This window comes from Fopius arisanus, unplaced genomic scaffold (assembly GCF_000806365.1).
Source record: "Fopius arisanus strain USDA-PBARC FA_bdor unplaced genomic scaffold, ASM80636v1 scaffold00092, whole genome shotgun sequence".
Classification (NCBI taxonomy): Eukaryota; Metazoa; Arthropoda; class Insecta; order Hymenoptera; family Braconidae; genus Fopius; species Fopius arisanus.
Genome location: NW_011887831.1, coordinates 284,830 through 305,802, shown reverse-complemented (window position 1 = coordinate 305,802; position 20,973 = coordinate 284,830). Strand labels below are relative to the sequence as shown.

At 36.2% G+C, this 20,973-nt stretch overlaps 2 long non-coding RNA genes across 2 annotated transcripts; both read right to left on the bottom strand.

Moving 5' to 3' along the window:
* Positions 1–15,338: 15,338 nt before the first annotated feature.
* Positions 15,339–16,079, bottom strand: LOC105270668 (uncharacterized). The gene is made up of 4 exons (XR_892581.1): positions 15,997–16,079; positions 15,762–15,823; positions 15,600–15,700; positions 15,339–15,496 (listed from the first exon to the last, which is right to left on the bottom strand). It is a non-coding gene; the product is annotated as an uncharacterized lncRNA (long non-coding RNA).
* A 466-nt stretch (positions 16,080–16,545) lies between these two features.
* On the bottom strand, positions 16,546–17,923 carry LOC105270667 (uncharacterized). The gene is made up of 4 exons (XR_892580.1): positions 17,795–17,923; positions 17,301–17,413; positions 16,769–17,105; positions 16,546–16,612 (listed from the first exon to the last, which is right to left on the bottom strand). It is a non-coding gene; the product is annotated as an uncharacterized lncRNA (long non-coding RNA).
* Between the last annotated feature and the right edge of the window lie 3,050 nt (positions 17,924–20,973).

Here is a 20,973-nt window from a genome sequence, read left to right as displayed (position 1 = left end):
TTGTGAGTTTCCTGTGGCGTTATGTCGCGGATTTACTCCCCAGAAAACTGATAATGCAAATCACTCGGCTCTCCCATCGATCTCACTAATTAACCGATTTTTTTTAATTATTTACATACTCTGTTAATTGAATTTACTTAACGACAAAAACTTGGAAGAAAATCGAAGCGTTTAACCGTCACTATTTAATGAGTAATTATTTTCAAAGTGTGAGAACAAATCGATGAATCGATGGAGTGACTTATCCGTCGGAGATTAATGAATTTATATAAATTATTTATAGATCAATTGGCTCTAGGGATGAGTCTATTTAAACGGTTGTTTTTTGGTGGAGCTCTGGCATTGACACGTCGAGATAAAAAATTATTCTAGGGTATCGCAAATGGAATGGGCCCCCTCGGGGTGTGAATTTGGGGTTACAGAATTGGAGAATTGAGTTCATGGGGCCTGATGATGTGGGGGATAGGGTTGTCCAGTAGATTCTCCAGGAGCGTATGGGAATCGATACATCATGGGCCCCACGGGGGTCCTTGACTCCGATACCAATCATCGGGGGCCTCTTCAACTTTCTTCAGCAATGCCGCCTTCATTAAATTCGCGTTGGGCATTTAACATTTATTCATTTGAGATAATTACAAGGAGAGACGAGCGTTCCACAATTGCCCAGAAAAACAATTACTATTTTTTTCACTCTATCCAATTTAAATGTTGTATGGCAATTTAATTATTTCCCGCCATTTTGCGCAAGCGGATATTAGCGATTGTTAACGAATTAATTGTCCAATTGTTTTTAACAATTGAATGCTTTGAGTATTTTCAATGATGCCCCTCCATTTTCTGTTTATCCGTGATTTATTTATCGAGATGTAAAAAATTCAATGGATGGTGAAATTATTTGCATATTTTATGGTACAACCGGTCGTTCATTTAATAATCATCACGGGGATGACGATGGGCAGGCGAGTTGTTGAGTATGCAAAAAAAGCCTCTACCGTTGGTGAAACTGAACTACGTACTCTCTAACATCTCTCGTTACTCTTCCATCGGCTGACGTACCTGTGAGACGTGGGTCATTACACGACCTACCCACGTTTTATTGTTCGTTATAGGAGTAATGAAGGGAGGAAAATGCTTTTGCATTTCGGATTGCAGGCGATCAATTAGCTCGATGGGGCCATATACTCCAGGAGCCTCACCATGTGAAACATGGATGAGTAATTGATGATGCATTTTTCGTTGAGTCTGTCTCTGAATTTTTTACTTGACTTTCCACTGATAAATTATCAATTGATTGTATTTCCGGTATTGTCTAGGGTCTAGGGGCCACGATAGTCTACAATAATTAGAGGTAAAAATAAAAATTAATACTCGGTGGTTTATTTTTTGATCAATGGCAGCCAGTGAAGGAAATAAAATTTCATAAAATAAATGGTTAAAAATAATAAAAATAAAAAGATGAATGTTAGCAGGTCTCATATCAGCCGGTACACATCGTTACCCGAATTCTCGTTGCTGTTCTCTCCGAGACACGTGTATTAATTTCTCGGACGGCTCGTAAAGCTTGGCTTTACGATTCTAGTGTAGATACAAGGAAGGGAGTTGCTGTGGAGAGTGAAGAGGAGAATGAGGTAGGAGGGGGATACTTTAACCAGTGGGATATGCAGTAGGGTTTTTCATGGGGCCTATACTCCCGACTAGACAGGTACACCGCGCCTTGCGACGAGAAGGAGCACCGAGTATCTCTCGTGTTAGCAAGAGAAATACACGGGTGGATTGCAGCGGCGTCCAGAGGGAGAGGGCGACTCAACCGAAGATAAATCGTACCAGCAGGACGAGAAGTGCAAGAAGAAGAAGAGGAGGGGACCCCAAGAGGCCAAGGCTCTTTTCACCCATCGCTTGGAACTTTATTCTCGTTTCCGTGGCTCGCCTCGTTATGATAACCCCACGGGACGCCGAAAATGTCGAGCTAAAAAAATGCCAAGATGCTTTAATTAGAGGCTTAATTATTCCGAATAAAAAAGATGAGACGTCACGCTGGGGCGAGTTGTTTTGATGGACATGTGAATCACTATTTTTCAATTTTTCAATTTTTCAATTTTTCCATTTTTCAATCTCGAGGAAAAAAAAATGTATGAATTTTTCTCCCATGCCATTTGATAAGTGAATGTGAGGTCAATGTTTTTGGTCTTTGCATGATGAAAATTGTGCTAAATCAATGAATAATTTTCCAACAATTGACGGCCCAATGACCCCCCGAGTCAATCCCCATTATTTGAAAATGCCACTGGATAATATTTACCGAATGGAATTCTAACGGTATACCTGCCATCACTGAATTCCCTCAGATAAAATATAAAAATGATTTTCGCCATCACTATGTGAATATTGAACTAGGTTCACACAGTTGTCTCTCATACCGGCGATTAATTCAACCAGAAAATCTTGAGAATCCTCGCTGGCAGCTAGGAGTGAGACATGGTGTGCCCTGGAGCAGTGGAGCGATAGACGTACGAAATTCATTTCACTCGTGATGTTGGAACCAATAAGCAACAAGGTGCGTTGCCAGTGCCACTGGAGTGTCCCGTTTCACAGATAACTCAGTGCTCAAGCTACTTTTAAGTTTTACGATACCAATTATCCATTGCTCCTGCACTTACGAGAGTGTATTGGTGCCTCGAGGCCCCAGCATAACTTTTTATCCTCGAGGTATTAGTCTGTATTCATACCATATATTTTTACTCATTTTTTTATTTATTTATTTATTTTTTAACTTACCCTCTTACCTGACACCTCATTTTTACCCATTCGCTCGTGTTACTCTTCCTTTATCCACTTCCTTCTTGGTTTATTATTATTTTCAGGCTTGAGTTTATTCTGCACCGATTCCGTTATCTTTCCAGAGCCAATCTTCCACTTGAGCATTCGATGCCATCGAAATTGAAACGAATCGAGCGGTGGGCATTAAAATAAAGAGCTACCACGTTCGGTGGATTCCGATCGGCAAAAACCATCGGTGAGGAGTTACTATTAATGGACAATTGTGGTTAGAAAATGGCGGGCTTTAAGGGGGATAATCACCCTTTGATTTTAACCACTCGAGTATTAAATACCTTTTCAATGGGTGGCAATATTCGTGGAAATTGCTTCTCACAAATTGCGGTCAATTTACTGTCTAATATTTTTTGGAGATTATTCTTTTTAAAAGGGCAACACTCAGTCGTTTATTTATTTTTTTATTTATTTTTGAGATTAACAGAATGGCGGAACTCGGACAATTGTGATTGATCGGTCAATGAAAAATAAAAATAAAATGGGGGAGTGAGTGCGATTTTTTGGAGGGGGAGAATTTTATTTTGAAAATGATTATTGGAGAATTATTGGTAATTATGGGTGATTATTGTTGTTGTAGTGCGGAAAATGGGGGATTTAAATTGAGATCAGAAACTCGATATTTTCAGAGGTGATGTTCAGGATGTTCCGCACTTCCTGCTGATGTCCACGAGTTTATTGGGTATTTAAGAGGAGTGAGGGGTTATGGGACATTTTATTGCGGGTGGTTTTATTAGAATGGCTCCGTTGATGGGTTTATTGGTTATCGAGGATGGGGACTAATTGACGTGATAATTGATTTTATTGGGGAGTTAGGTGTCATTTAATTTGATGGATCAATTGAGCTAATTGATTTTATGACCAATTTTCTCGTTCCTTTATTCTCCTACGGTGAAATCCGAGAGTCTGATGTCTATTTCAGTTAGACTCACAATATTTTAATATTTAGCTTGATCATTTTGAAATTCAACTTTCTCACATTTTTATATCAAAAATTCTAATCTCTCATTTCTCGTTTTTGCACGCGTGATTCGATTTGCTATTGCCTGCGGCAAAAATTCCACGAATTTTGGCAGTTTGCGAATTATTTCCGCGACGTCAACTCCAATTTAACTCCAATTTGATATTTAATAAAAATCAAAAAATGTGATTTTGCAAAAAATCAGAATTTTACTGCGAATAAAAATCGGAGGGTAAAAATACTCGAATTCATAATTCTTTCAGTCCTTTTTCAATTTTTCCATAATTTTATATCAAAAAGTTAGTATATTTTTTTTTTTGGCAGGTGAAAAAATTCGGCGAATTTTCAAGGTTTGCGGATTGTTTCCACGACGTCAACTCCAATTTATGAGTACAAATTCATTTCTATATATAATAGGTATCACGAAGGGAAAGTGTATTAGTCCCCCGTGGTGAAAATATGCCCGGTTTATTGCCAATTTCGAAAGAAAAGGGGGCACGTCTGGTATCTTCGGTGTCTGTATTGAATGAGCAGTGGTGATCGGTAGTATTTCGAAATAAAGATCGCAGGTCGTAACCCGTCGACTCCCCGGTGTTGAGGAAACGAGGAAGGGGATACAAGACCCGAGGCGAATTGTCCGGAGGGGGATAAAAAAAAAAATTATGAGGAACGACATAAAGGACAAAACTGCCCACATACTCGAGATGTCCGTCATGTATCCCACGCTCTCACGAAGTTAAAAGCGTCAACTTCGGCATTTTTCAGATATCAATCGATGGAGGGACTAATATAGATGAAAGAGAAAAACCGAACTATTTTTCTACCATCGATTTTCAATCGCGTTATTTATTGGCTTCGCAGAATTATTGCAATGGAATGAATGAAAAATTTTTTTTTATATCTAAAATAATTATTTATTACAATTATCTGGAGGGGGAGAATGGAAAAAATGTAATACCTCATTGGTGAGAATATCCCTCTTCCAATGGCCAAATGTATCTCTCGTTTGCGAATTCCGGAGATGGTCTCGAGGGCTCGCCAATCTGATCTTTGTTTAACGATCAGAATCGCAAAGCCAGACACCCAAAATGCAGAATGGCAGAAAGCCTCTCCGTTAAATCCCCGTGAATCCTTCGAATTCCATTCCCCTGACCAACGTCCACCTATTATTCACTATGAAAAACCAATGGTCAGTCTGTACCGGGTAATTATGGAATTACTTTGACAGGCAGAACCAACCGGGAATCGATTTTTTTGGTGGAATATGTCATGATCGAGTAATAGATTAATGTGTTTATTCCAGTTTTTTTTTTCTTCCAAAGTGACAGGTGGAGTCATTACGGAATATTCTTGGTGAGTAATTAATGAGCTGTCGTATGGAACGAATTTATTAATAAAGGGACTTCCGTCTGATCGGTATCAATCAATGAGACATCGACGGGGAAATTATCTCCTGGAAATTCAGGGCGATCTCTTTTCATTAATTTAATATCGAGATTAAAAATCGGTATCCATCACCATATAATTATTCATCATGAATTTTTTTATTATTTTTGATGATTTTCCTTGAATCTATGGTTATTAAAAATTTGAAAATCGGTTTGGATCGGTTTTTATTGGTGAGAGAATTTTTTTTATACTCAATGAAGTTGAGAGTACTAATAAATTCATTTGTATCGCACGCCTGTAGGACAATTACACGAGTATTGGCGAACGGGGGGAGAGTGGGGGGAGGGTGATTATAATTAATTGCATTTATCGATTGCTACCAGTTGGGTGGGAAGTCGAGGCGTGGTTTAACCGCGAGAAAATCGAGTGTCTCGGCTTCTGCAATCGGTATTTTTTCTCGAGAGATAAGGAACGATTTCCTGTATTAATTCACTATCTCTTGGAATAAATTTCGGAAAATATTTCCCACACCGGATAAATATCCGAAAATTTCAATAGCTTTAATTGACAGAACGAGAAATTCTGGATGTTAATGAAATTTTAATTAAGATAAGTCGATTGAATTTTGCACGGATAGATCGGTCGTCCGATCGGAATACCGATTATTCAGAATCGATTGATTAAAAAAAATCATCTCAATGGTTTTTATTTTTAATTCATTCGCTGTTTTGGTTTTTTTTTTTCTCAACGAATATCGACTCGGAACTTTTACGAGTCCAATCGCGCTTAATTATTGGGCCGCTTTAACGTTTGCCCGGTGTTGCACGAAAATACCGGTTTCTCAGTTCAACTCTTCTGGTATTCTCGAAATGGAGTCTCAATGCAGACACGATCGTGTTTCGATTCCCTTACCCTCTCGCCAGATTCTTTGATTCATTTTCCCTCGGCTTTTGCCTTGTGGTTTTATCTGTTGTATATATTTTTTTTTCCACAGGCTCCGGTAACTGAAAAATCGGCGTGTAATTACTGGGGGCTTGAGTGAGATTAATAGGACAGTGCATTGCCTCTCAAACTTTTCCCATTTTTAATAATAATTTTCTAGGTTATTACTCTAGAATTTTTAATTTTTCTATCCGATTTTATTTTATCTGTGTGGAAAATCGGCAAGATCCAAGAATTACGTTTTTATCAACAAAATAAATCCTGGGAAAATTCATTTTTCTATTTTCCTTCGATTTGATTTCATTTCTATTTGTTCTCATTAAAGAAAAAATGATGGATGAATTTTTTTGTTATCTTAGAACAATGACTTACCGATTAAAATTATAATTATGAAAATGCCGTGCTGTAACACTTGAAACTCGCGTAGGAATGGATTTTTGGGGGAACAGGTTCTCCTCGATAACTCGAGCGACAACTTCTCCAGACTTCTCTCGGAATTCGGATCGTTTTGTTTCTAATCTGATCTCCGTTTAACGATCGCTGCGTGGTGCCAAACCGGTGCCTGTCATTTTCTCTCTTGCATATTTTTTTTTTGGTTCCGCTCTTTATTTCGACCGGCTCCACCCAATTTCCGAGGGCCGTGGGTCGATGGATCTCTCGCAATAAAAGAAATCGATCGACTCCGATCGACCGATCAATCAATAAAATCGACATTGCATTTTTGGGTGTAGCTCCGGGAATTTTTTGTGGCTTTTTTTCCGGTGGAAAGTTGTGAAATTCTTCTGTATTAATTATTTTTATTTTTATTTATTTATTGTATTTTTTTTTCAATCAGATATTTTGAAATTTATTATTTAAAGTTTCTGGATATCTGGAAGACTGATATTCTTGTTGTCGAATGAAAGATGAAAAATTCAAGGAGAGGGTGGGAAAATGAAGGGGAGACAAAAAATGACGGACGAACCGTGAAGGAAATCGGATCGAGGCTAATTGCCGAGATTTTTGCGTGAAGCTCGTGCCGACAACCGTAACGACCTCCAATTTTTTTTTGAGAGGGAGAATGGATGCAATAATTTTTTAATTTAATTTCACTCTTTTTGTCTCAGGGAAATCAAGAGATCGATCCATTTATGAAATAACAGCGGTGAAACTACGAATTCTCGTTAAATATTCTGAGATATCCCCAAGTATTTTATCCCGGAGACAAAAAATCGATCGATATATATCGATACCGCCGAAGTCCGATCCTCGATCCCAGATTGGTCACCGAGTCGCGTGAAGTTGGCGCCGGATTTTCAAACTTCAATTATTCAAAAAATCGTTTCGAGTCATTAAATTATTTTATTTTTATTTGCAGGGTATTTAATTGTTAAAAATTTTAACCAATCACGGATTTATATTAATTACAAATACTGAAATTAATGATTTTGAAAAAAATCGGTATGACTATGATCAGCAGGCAGTGGCTTTTGTCTGAGTAAATGTTTGAGGCACCTGGAGGATGATTCATCCTCATCCACGCGACGTGAGATACGCGATGAGAGAGATTGTACATAAAAATAAATTAAGTAGAATCTACGGTTTCTGTCTCTGGAGATAAAAAAAACCATCGAATATCGGTTTTAACGTGTTTCACTCGACTCGGGGAATTTGATGACTGCTGGGAATGACTCTATGGCCAACAGGTAGATCGGAATATATTTTGACGATACGTAATTCTCTGATTGTATTACCTCAAGGATATTTTAACACTTACATTTTATTTACATTCTGGGATTTTTTAGATTAGATCTCCCCTGACATTTCAACAGCTTGCGGTTTTTTTTTTCATTCGGTCATGAAATCGATGAAATTTATTGTTAGAAAAATTGTCGAGGAATTTACATAGATTTTTTTATGGTAAAATATTCCGTGGGTACGGGCTAATCATGAGAATTTAATTCTCTTCATTTCGCGGGATTTTTGGAATTTTTATTTGTCCTCTGGCTATTTACTAAATTGGAAATTATGAGGACTTCAGTGGTTCATGATTGTGTTCACCTACTTTTTTCATTTCTTGGAGAAAATTGAAATTTCGGGGTCGATCTATTGAATTTTTCTCATTTCCATTCATTTTTTTTAAATAACTCACAATTTTTTCAGTCATATTTCAATAAAAATTCAATTGAAAATCATAAAAACAGGTGAAAGCACCCGTTTTTCCTCACAATTTCAATCATCAATGACTCAATATTTGAATTACGCCGCCACAAATAAATTACACGTGAAAACGAGGTCGAGGATATATCGATCACGAGACAATCGTACGTTACAATCGATAATATTGAGGGCCTGGAATGATTGCCCAGAGGGACTGCTTAGATTCATGATCACTGAAAAAAAAAAATATTATTTAAAAATTGATAATTTATTTGAAACAAAAATTGTACCTGTTGGTTACCAATGAAATTTCAAGACGGACTGAAATTCCTAACGGAAAAAATGACGATCCAATGGAATTTGGCGGTAAAATAATTTAAATTGAAAATTCATGTTAGATTTTTTATTGAGTGCGATTGTTGCGATATGGTATCGGTTTGTTGGTGTTGGGCTCCCGTTTGCGCCTTCAAACTCCTGAGTATTGGAAATGAGAGCTAAAGCCAGAGAAGGGAATAGGGGGCCTTTGGTAAACGAGTTCCTCGTATCACGTGTGTGTTGGAGAAGATGCCAATGGTCGGGGTGAGTGAGAATGGTTGAGACCAGATAGAATGAAAAGAGGAGTTGAGATTTTTCAGACAGTGGATGCTGGAGCACTGGACCACCTACCGTTTTCTCTGATCCAATCTCTCTTTGTAACGCTCGTTCGTGCGTCTATCGTTGTTCCTCAGTTGTTGGCATCATCTATTTTTTTACATTTGTTTATCAAATGGAATTAATTTTTGGGTTGAATAAGAAATATTGGAAATTATTTTGAAAATGAAAATTTCATTGTTGACTCGTTCATCTTTAAAAATATTTATTAATTAAATAAATCCGAGATTAAAATTGATTGTTCTATTTGGTAGCCGGAAAAAGGGTGTCTCTTATCAATTTTAGTAGTGCCTGGCCGAAAAATATAGTGTCGATAGGAGAAAAAAAAAAGATAGGCCCGCTATCAGGCCCTAATCACCCAGAGACACCAATTAACGCTATCTGCAGGCGTTTAGAGTATTCATCTATAATGACGTGTCATTATAGCGGTTAATATCTCAGAGGCGTATTTAAACTGTCAAAAAATTCCCTTTGAATTAAAAAAGAGGGGAAATCCCAGAATGAGAAAAATCGAAATGATTGGAATTTTTAAACAGAAAAAAGATAAAAAAAATAGACTGACAACTTGAAATTCTTAACATTTTCATGATTAGTATAAAATTCTTGGTGAATAATTGGTGAATCGATACCGTTACCTTAAGCATTGACTAATTGCCCCTCGGAGACGTCAGATTATTTATTTTCATGGTGAATATAAAGAATTGAAAGGTTGGCCGTTTGTTGATAAAGCAATATCGTTATGACGCGGCATAATGCGCGCATATAATCCACGAGGTCTCCGTTGCCGAGGGTTTGATTTATCACCCGGTATACACCAATGGGTTTATGGCAAGAGCCCTCTGAATAACAGTGAGTTTTCGAGGCGGATAAAATCCGCGTCAGCCCCACACATACTATCTCGGTGTATATTCAACTTCATTCCTGCCGCGTGCCCCGTAATTCTTTTTCCACCTTACTCGAGCCAAAGAGGATCCTGTTGGATATATTCTCGGTGTTCTGTGCGCCTTCGTGACGATCACGATGTAGAGAGGACGAACGAGGTCATTCGACTCTCGGTTCGTACAAAGATGAAAACGTACTCAACAATAAATATTTCATGTCAAAAGGTTTTTCTTGGCCGATACGCTACCGCGTGTACCAGTGTCACACCAGCGCCACCGTTCAAAAACTAGATTTGATGAGACTGTCTTATTGCTACGTTCTTCACCTGAAAACATCGATTTTTCAGCTGTTCAGCCTGAAATTGACCCTCATCGATCCTGATTTCACCCTCGAATTTGACCCCTACCTATTTCAATAATTTTTATCATTTTGAACCGTCGAATTTCAGATTTCTTTTCGGAAGACATCAGAATCCATCAGGTGATTCAGAGTAAAGGTCAAAGCTGTGGGTCAAATTGGGTCTATGGGTCAACAGCCTGAATGTCAAAGATATGAGATGAAGTATGAGTATGAAAAATAGTGAGTTACGAAAGATGAATTCCATTCCGAGATTCCCGAGGTTGAAAAAATATTCAAAGATATATTAAAATATATGAAAATATTAAAACCGACATCTGTCAGATATTGATTATCATCCCGATTTACACCGTCACAAGCGTGTTCCACAGCTCGATAACTAGACTCTGACAAAGCCACACCGACGTGAATTGACCGTGAGGCTGAGACGTGTACCCGGTTTGATAGATTAATGACGAGAAGAAATCCCGACGACTAGGAGGAGATAATGCCTTACGAGAACTGCTGGGAGCCGCTGGTCCATATCCCCTCGAACACATCGATCATCTATTCAAGTTGGGATACAACCGATACTCCATGTACACGTGAACATGTCGAACATGATGTATCAATGGTTTCTACTCGAATTAAGGATTAACTTCTCATCGCAGTTGTTTCAATTCCATCAATTAATATAACTCTCAAATCCACTCTACCAATTGCATAACAATAATGTCCCAACCATAAATTAAATAATTAATCATTAATTGTCATTGACAAAAAAACAATCTAGGATTAAATTGAGAAATTCATTGGGAGAATAAGAGAGTTTGGATTGTTGATTGTAAAATCTTATTGGGGAATTCAGCTGACAATGAAGCCCGCACCAACAATGGAAAGATCCGGGAGTCCAATTAAATCAGCTGTAAAGCTATTCTTTTCTTTAGATTTCATTCTTCAAAGTCAATCTTTTTATTTGATTCCCCAGCGAGAACAGTTCGCTCCTCTCTTCCTCTCTTGTCGCAGTGGGCGGGCTTATTGTGGACTAACCCCGTGCCTAACTCCCCGTGGAACCGACACGACCCCGAAAGATAGCCAACTGATTCTTGTCTGAGTTAGCTCGGACTCTCGCACCTCAGATGAAACAGACTGATGGAGGCAGTTTGGCGCTAGATATTTTTTCGCTTCGACCCACGGGAAAAAAAAAAACAATGGGAAATGACACGGTGATTGAGACTGGAACGAATTTCTAAATAGCGTGAAGTTCATTCTGTTTTGTTGCCTAATTTAACATTTAGAGAGTTGATGAAAATGTGGTTCATCGCGGAATCGCGGAATTAGTGAAGGTGTGTACGAAGGAGCATCATAAAAGGGAAGAACAGGCAATGGAATAAAAAAATGGCCGAATATTTCCTAATCATTTGACCTGATCCCCGTGACATGTGACCCCCATCCCCTAAGGAACATGAACACGATTGCACGCTCAGGCTGTAGATCACTATCGATGATGAACCGCATCCTTCGATCGAACATTCTGCCTCGAGAAATCACCGGAAACATTGACCGGAAATTTCTCGTCGGCGGTCACGGTTCATCTCCCGATGATCGAGGGTGGGAGGTGGGAAGTGGGAGGTATGTGTACACGTTATGCGGGGGCAAAACCGGAGAGTCAAGATGCACTTGTATATACCGCGTAATGATGGTTTCACCTGAGAGAGGAGAGCGGGTCGTGTTGGACATGCGGTGAACCGCAGGAGTGATACGCCTCCTCGACAAAACCCCGGGGCTGATGTGCATGTCCCTGAGGACGGCATCTTCAGGGGTTTCAGGGGTCACCAAGAGCTCATCGAAATACTGAATATATAATATATTTTTAATTTATCATTAACTAAAAAATAAAATTTTATCATTGATCCTTCATTTTCCACCTCCAATTGAATTTTCCGGTTCGACCCATCCGTCCTCTCACCGACTATCAATAATTCTTATACCGAAAATCTTGAGAACCCATACATGTTTCCCCGTATTACCATTAACGAAAATTAATGAATACTTAATAGGAGAAACCGCGTTTTCCATTCCGTTAGCGAGGCGTCGTTTATACTTCTTCGATCGATCGGCATCCTCACATCTCGATGCATTATATATTTTTTTTTTTTTTATCAAACCACTGGGAAAGGGGAGGCTCTGGTCTTCGGTATGGTATACCGATGTCACGGTACTTAGTGAAGAGCACTGCGGAAGCAAGACAATTTTTTTGTTGCCTCTGGTGCATGGCGGGGGGTCTCTCTCATTCTCGGTTTATATCGGCAATAAATTTGTTCAGATGCCCGTCACGGGGTCCATTTAATTCAGTTTGAACGAACCACGTGGGTTCAGCGAATTAGTGAACTCGGAGTAAAAAATATATCCATGGGGGAATACCATCTGGGTGATGCTCCAGTTAAATCCGATAAAACGATAAAGAAAACTAAAGTATTTTGAAAAAATTCTCTAGCCTGAATTTTCAAAATTGCAATTTGAAAAGGGATTATTCTGAATTCTTCTGATAAATTATCAATTACTTTTTTGGGCAGCGATTTCATCTCCCGATCATCAATTATCGAAAATTGAACATGAGATTGACCAGCAATTATCTCTCGGGATTAATCAATCTATACGTCTCTGCCGGGGCTTATTGAACCATCGATTTCACCCATTAATTTTATCATTGAATGACCACATGCGATACTCCCAACAATATATATCTCCTGACGTTATAATTACGATTGTAAAGATAACGTCTCCCGTCGTGTGAGTCTACCCCGTATTAAACCTAATTACTCAACCCGAATTAAAATTCATTCAATGATTGTTTCGCGTTACACCTCAATAATTACACGCCCTCATTCCTTTTTTTCATTCAGTTGATTCATTAATTAATAACACATGAAGTGATTGCAATTGATAGGGAATCATCACCATTAATTCATGAATTAATCCACGATTAATTATTTCCTCCCATTTTTGATTTGCGGTGGACAATTAATTCCAAAAATTTTCCAACTCTCTCAATTTATGTTTTTGAAACCCAAAATTTTTATTTGATTTTCGTCACATTAAATCCTCTTTTAATTCATCATTCGGTGGGAATAATTTTGAGATTTTTTGGATGCAATTATTCTCTGGGTTTTTTTTTTTTTGAGAAGAGATTGAAAGGAAGGGCTGGCGCTTTTTTGGAGTGGTCTTTTTTTTTTCTGACGAGTGCCGCTTGAAACACGAGAGGTGAAAAAAATGGGTGAAAAAAGTGCTCCACATCGTGTAATGGATAGTGATCTCGTGTTACATCGGGGATTTGTGAGGGCGAAGCACGTGGCATTTCATTCATCAACCCTTGGGATCATCGACAATGCTGGAGTGATTGTGACAGATGCACACGGGATAACACTTAATAAAGAGGAGAATACGACGTACCCCATTGAGAGGAGGAATTAACCCCCCGGTGTACATTCATGGGGTTGAGAACAGGTGGAGATTCTGTCGCTACAGATGCGTCGCCGATACTCGAAAAAATTGCAAACAACGGGTTTTATCAGATGCGGGTGATTTATGCTTTTATTTATACCGAGGGGAGAATGAAAATAAAAAGTTGAACAAAAAATTGAAAATAAAAAAAAAATTAAAAGATCAAATCGCAATTAAAGTTGAAAAATTAAAAATTAAAAATGAAGAAATTCAAACTCAAACTTAAATTCGAATTTGAATTTAAGCAAATGAATTATTGATGTTGATGAAAGTTAATTAATAAATTGCAAATTAATCTTTTTTTTTATTTTTGATATTTTATTTTGAATCATTTATCGCGATTATTTTCGCGGAACTAATTAGTCCAGAGAAAAAATGGCCGGTACATTTTTTTTCCCCGCAATTATTGAGGTTTCAGATTATTTTGGTAATCACAGTGACAATGACAATTAGCGTACTCACCCTTGCGTAAGTGTCGCCTCGGAAAAAAAAATTAAATCCCGAGGAAATAAACAATTGCGGTGATAAATGACTGGGGAGAGGTTGGGTGTACGATAATTAACGCCTGGCTCGTCTCTCGCCGAAGAATTATAACGGTAACGAGGGCTGAGATAAGGATAAGGAGGTGTTGGCCGATCCTCGTTAGCCTTCAGGGCATTCTGCCCAGATCATAAGCCTCAAGTCGCGATCTCTTAATTTCATTGCGCAAAAAAAAATAATTCGCCGGCAATTTTATTTCCGAGATGATATCCGTCAATTAAAATCCATCCGTATATAATGAAAAAGAAAATAAATTGTCACTCTGATCAATTTATTTTTTAATCATTATTCATTTATTATTGCTACCGATTTTAATCATTGAATTAATTTTTTTTCAATCAACTTCCCCTCTGCCAAATTAGGAATTATCATTATTATTAGACATTAAACAGATATAATGAAAGTAATAATTATTTTTAATGTGCAATTTAAATTAATGGTTGAAGTGCTTAATTATTTAATGTACGTCCCACGGAAAAATTCCGCGAAATAAAATTTTTCAACTAGTTTTGAAAAATAACCGCGAAAAATGCGAATAATTAATAAAAAAAAAGTTGAAATAAATGAGTTTAACGAACTCCTCGTCGCGCCTCTCGCAATTCAGATCCAGCGATAACAAATTAACGGTTAAATTCCCCAAAATTTATTAGCAATAAAGCCAAATAAATGACTAGTAAATTCAGATCAAAGACAATTTGCGTCAGAAATACGTTGAAAAAAAAAAAAAAAGAAATAAGTACGAAACGTATCCCCTGACCCGCGAGATCATTTAACACTGAACCCGGTGAGGGCCTGATACCGATCTCGGTAACCCGATAGTCATTCCCATGGAAAATACGTCGAGGAGGTGTCCAGGGATACACAAAAATGAAGGTGAAGAGACTGGTCACGTTCCCTAATTGCCACATCCCCAGAATTTATTCTCGGGGTTGTCGGACCACACGAGAAAAAAAAAAAGAGAAATCATTTTAGTCCTTGGAGATGTGGGAGTCGAGGAGATATTTCCGGGGGTTCGATTCCAACAAATCCAAGCTATCGGAGTCCATTCCCCATATTATTACTTATTTTTTGGATAATTTTTACCGATTTTTCACCGATTTTTTAACCGATTTTTTACCGATTTTTCGATCATAGAAAAAAATTTTAATAATAATGTTAAATATCATTTGATGTCTCATTGTTTTTATTAATTCATGATAAATGTAGTCTTCCGCATTATGACGTGGAAAATAGTAATTACTCCAGTGATAAGAAAAAATAATTGTCAACTTCAGTGGAAGAATGGGAATTCAGAATTGGAATTTGTGGCCTGCGGTGGAATTCCTGAGAAAAATACAAAAATTAGACTTTTGCGCAGAAAAACTGCAGATATTATTGAAAATTTGTTGTAACGTGGAATTTAATATTGATATATCATTTCATTTACTCAAGATAGAATTGGTGAACAGGTGCAGAGGCCCAATATACAGACAGGAACGAATGGTCCGCGGCAATCTGTCAGGCAATCCGTATGGGTCAAGCAGAAAGCTATTTTAAACCGAAAGATTAAATAAACTGAATCCTAAAATATATTCCAAAAAATACTTACTAATCGCGTTGGCCATCGTTACTCCGAGAATCAGGAGAATCAGCTCTTGGAGAATCATAACTCTGCACCAAGGAAAATATTTATTTTTCCCAAATAAATTTACTTTTTACTAACAATTAATTGACTCAAGTAAATTTTTTTCTACGCCGAATATTTATTTATGTTGAGTCGTTGGATTAATTAATTATGTTAATCAAGTAAATTTGTCGAGTAGAAATTAATGAATAAAGTTTACCAGAATAATTTTCCTTCTCGTTATGAAATTGTCAGCAATTCCTGTCAAGTCGTACTTGCTACTGAAATATTCTCATGAATTTTGAATTACTAATGCCAGATGTTCGTGAATGAAATTGAGGAAAACAATTGTTTATATTATTTATATTTGCATAATGAATTCGAAGTAGCTGAATGCGCTATTAATCCCTGCGATTACCACAAAAATTATCATGAAAATTCCGTAAAAACTAATTGTCAATAGTATTCAGTAAAAAATACAATAACATAAAAATATTAAAACTACAATAAAAAAATTAACGACAACGCATTTTTTAATTCATAAACAAAATTTGTTTAATGGGAATAATTAAATGAAAATATCGCGACTTTTTTTTTGTATATTATTATTTTTTTAATGGATTATATAATTTTATTGATTTCCAAATTACAATTTATTGAGAAGTCGCAACAATTTTTGAAGAGTCGTTGTTTAATTTATTAATTATCGCAAATATTTAATTGTTTGCGTTATTCCTCGGGTGCCTGTGGGCAGTGACATTCATTCTCCTGGCACGAACCAATAGTTCCATGTATCGGACAATATTTATTGCATTCAGAATCCTCTGTACAATCAGCTGTTAAAAAAATTATTCTTCAATTAATTACCGCACGTCGAGTCATCATTTTTTTTTTCAACAAAAAAAATACAGAAAAAAAGGGGAAATTGAGGAATCGGGAATTATTTTAATTGTCATTCCAATTTTGTCGTGGTAATTGGTAATTGCACGTACCGTACGTCGAGGCCCACATCATTCCAATAATGAAAAATAGAAATAATAATTTTTTTAGAATCATTACGACGAACTGTTGTGTTGAAACTGATGGCAAATACTGAATCGATTTCCTTGGGAATCACTGATAAGCTTGTCATGTGGGTAATTAGCATCGATGGTAATTACTGTGGAAATTGATAATATTTCAAGGGAAAAACCATTCCTTAAAGGAAAATTACTGCATTGAAATAATTCCATGATATTAATTTTATTCACTCGATTACAATTTCGCAAAAAAATTTCCAGTCATTTTCCAGGAGTCACGCGCCGATGGTCAATCAGATTTCGTTGCATTCTGGAGGGAAAAATAATTATGTAGGACTTTTATTTATTTATAAAATGATATTATTGTTATATTTTTGGGATTGGGAGTGAAAAACGATTTATTCGCGCAATTTTTGGGATAAAATCGTAAAATTTGCGCGCGTCGATCGGAAAAAATGGGCTGTACTATTCTAGATTGTTGGAGGATTTTTAAATAAACAAATACCTCGGGTGAAGACGGAGGAGGCAGTGGTGCACATGTACAGAGTCCAAGCATGCAAATGGGTACGAAACGCCCTGGACAATGTGCTATACAATCTGTGGGAGCGATGCAGAAAGCTATTGAAAATCATTTCCATTAATTTCACGGTCACACGGACAACTATTTGTTATTAAAATTTATTTACAGTTAAATTCACACCACCTGAAATTGACGTTCAGTAATGGCAAAACGTTTTTGCTCTCAAGAAATTCTCACTCTCATTTTGAAATTAGAATTATTCTAACACTTGCATGAAAATATTTCATGATAATTTTATTATTCTATATTTTTTTGCATAAATATTTAACCATTTTTTATGGAGTTCGACGAGTTGTGGATTATTTAAAAAATTTTTGGTTTTACCAGAATCTCAATTTCTTCAGAATCAATCGTTTTGGAATTTTTTTTTATGTTTTTTTTTTACTGTAAATTTTTCAGTTATTGTTTATGTAATTTACTTATTGCATCTATCATGGCGACGGATGTTATCAGCAAGAGCACCAGTTTTCGTTGAGGAATCATGACGATAGAATTTCTGAGGAAAAATCGTCAACAAAATCTGACGGAGGACTGATTTTATTTCCTCGACTTTGACATGGACATACGCCGATTTCATGACACCCCGGTATTTATCATTATTGATAAAATTGTGATGATATTCCGTGGAGATAAGACAACATTCTATTGAACATTTAAAAGATTATGAATTTCCTCATGCAAATGTGATTACAAAATTTGCAAATCCTTCCACAATTTTCTACTGGGACTTCCGCCTATTTTTATTCACCTTATTTTATTTATTTATTTATTCCATTTATATTGTATATACTAATATTAATTTTGATGATTCCAAAATTACCATAACAAATAATCATAAAATGCAGTTAATTGTTTAATTATTTTATTTTTCAAATTTCATTACATCATTATCTCCTGAGTTTTTGACAGTCGTCTGATCACGCGTCAGTGGTATCACTCTGAAAAAGGTAATTAAAATGAAAGGAGATGGAAATTTAATTATTATTAATTCGGTAAAAAAAAAAAATTACCGGAGAACCCGCCGCATCATTGATGGGTGAACAAGTGCAGAAAAAATATTGACAAATCGGTGCAAATGAACCGTCACACGCGTCTTTACAATCGGAATGGGTGAGGCAAAAACCTGAAAATATAATCAGTGATTTCGTTAAAATAAACAATTTATTAAAATAAAAATGAAAGTAACGAGTATTAATTTTTTGGTGATTGATTAAAAATTGATGATGATTTTGGGATTTTATGATATTGGTCTTACTGAAAGAATTGCACTGGCTGACAGCTGCCAAAATTACCACCAGCAGGAAGATCTTCTGCCAAAAAATCATGACCAAGAAATTAATTGAAAACAATTGGAAAGAAAATTGCAGACGACTGACAACTCCTTCCCTCCACCGAGCGTTTTAAACACCTATTTTAAATCTTTATCTTTATGTACTCAGGAAAACTAGTGCCTTAATTATAAATTGAGAATAGATGAGAATAGAATTGACTCATGAATAGTTAAGTATCACTCGAGTCCAGAATTGATTGCATATATTTATTTTTCTTGCATTAATAAAAATGATCTAGCCTTGCAAAAAAAAAATTCGCCACCATTTTTTCATAAAATTCATTATCAATAATTACGCATAATAAAAATGGCTCTGGAATAAATAAATTTGAATTCCATAAAAATATTTAAAGTTATTATATATTTTTTTTATTACTTCATCATTCGGGATTTTAAATTTCTTTTATTATTATGTTTTATTTAAACTTTTATTTTAATTTTTATTCTATTACTCTCTGATTAATGCAAACGACTGGATAACTTCAATGAATTGTTAAAAATAAACAAAAAGAGATGGAATGAAAAAATAATGGACGAAGTTTAATTCCCACGTACTTAATTGCAAATGACGCTAATAAGTCGACGTAGAAAGATGGGAAGAAGTATCTCTGTCCGAACTTCCGCTTCACATTGCAACAGTTGTAGAGCAAATGCATCCGTTTGTTGATAAACTAAATAAAAAAAGGGGTACAGACCGATAGTATTTAATTAATACGAGTGGATGAAGACGAGCGAAATAGAGAAGGAGAGCAAGTAGTTGGGATAATTGGGCGGACATTCGGTGGAATGTCGGACAAGTTGTAATGGTAGTATGATTAACCTACCGGACTAATTAACTCGCGTTAGGTGGTACCTAGAGTCGGGTTATTGCCGGGATAATTAAAGGATAAAAAATCAATGTCTTCACTGAAGTCAATTATGAAAGAACATCTTCAGTCATTTGCTACCATTTTTAACCATTTATTTTCATTTATTTATATTTTTTTGCTTTAATTAAATTCAATTGATGAATAGAATATTTTTTTTCTCATTCTAGACGAATCATTATTTTAAATAAAATGGTGTATTATATTATATTATATGATATATCAACAATTTCACCCATGTAAAAAATGGGATAAATGATTTTTTAAAATTTAAAATATAATTTTGAAATATTTATTAATTTCAATATTAAAATTTCAAAATCTTGGTTGACATTGGATAATTAATTGAATAATTGGTTAGTTAATCATTTTTAAGGTTATTCTCAATTTCATTTTGAATGATTTATCTGTCTGGTTTAATCGGATTTGTTGACGATTTGTGGAGGACATCAATCCCAGAGATAATATCACAGATTGTACTGTTATTTTATTTCTAATACGATAATTTATTTAATTTGACAGTAATCGATGATTTGTCAAGACTTTTTGATGGTACCGCACCGCACGCACGTCGTCCAAAGAATTTTTAAATCACCGGAAAGATTTTTCACGCGTGTGGAAATCTCAGATTATTCGGAAAATCTTCAAAAGAATTACAATGACATTCAATTGAAAAAATTACTTTTCGGCCCATGGTAATAAAAATAATATTAAATAATTTGATCGAAGCTATAATCCCCAATTATTTTGGAATGACGAGAAATTTCCGCACGTGTGATTCCCCCTCAGGTTTGGAGATGGCAAAAACTTGCGGCATATCTCCCTGAAAATATCGGTGAATGAATCAACAGGTGGATCCCACACGTCGTGCTACCCAAGATATTTTCTTCAATTCCCATCGGGGTATGTCCCGAAGAAACTCGGAATGCCGAGTGTCCAATGTGTCCCAGGATATTCCTGGCTTTGAACCTGTTGAAACGTGTGTACCTGCGAAATACCTTGCGATGTGGTGAATAGGGATGAAAGGAGAGAGGCGAAGGGAGGAATGTAATGGTGAAAGAAGTCCGAGGGGAAATCATTGGTGTACCTCTGGTTCTGGAGGTCAAGGTGTTACTTTACCCCGGGCTTCGACCTCGCCCATGGTATCTCCCCGATGTCGGCCCGATATCACCAGTCATTTCTCACTAATTCTCCGCAATTTTCAGTCTCAATTGTTGGCCAATTCTTTTTTTTAAATTATTTATTACTCACATCTCACATTTTTTGTTTCATTTATTTTATAATAATCATTAATTAAAATTTAAAAAAATATGTGATTATGGTAATTGTATTAATTAATGGAGTAATTATACAGTTAATGGGTGGAAGGGATAATATTTCTGATTTTTGGATTATGGTGGGA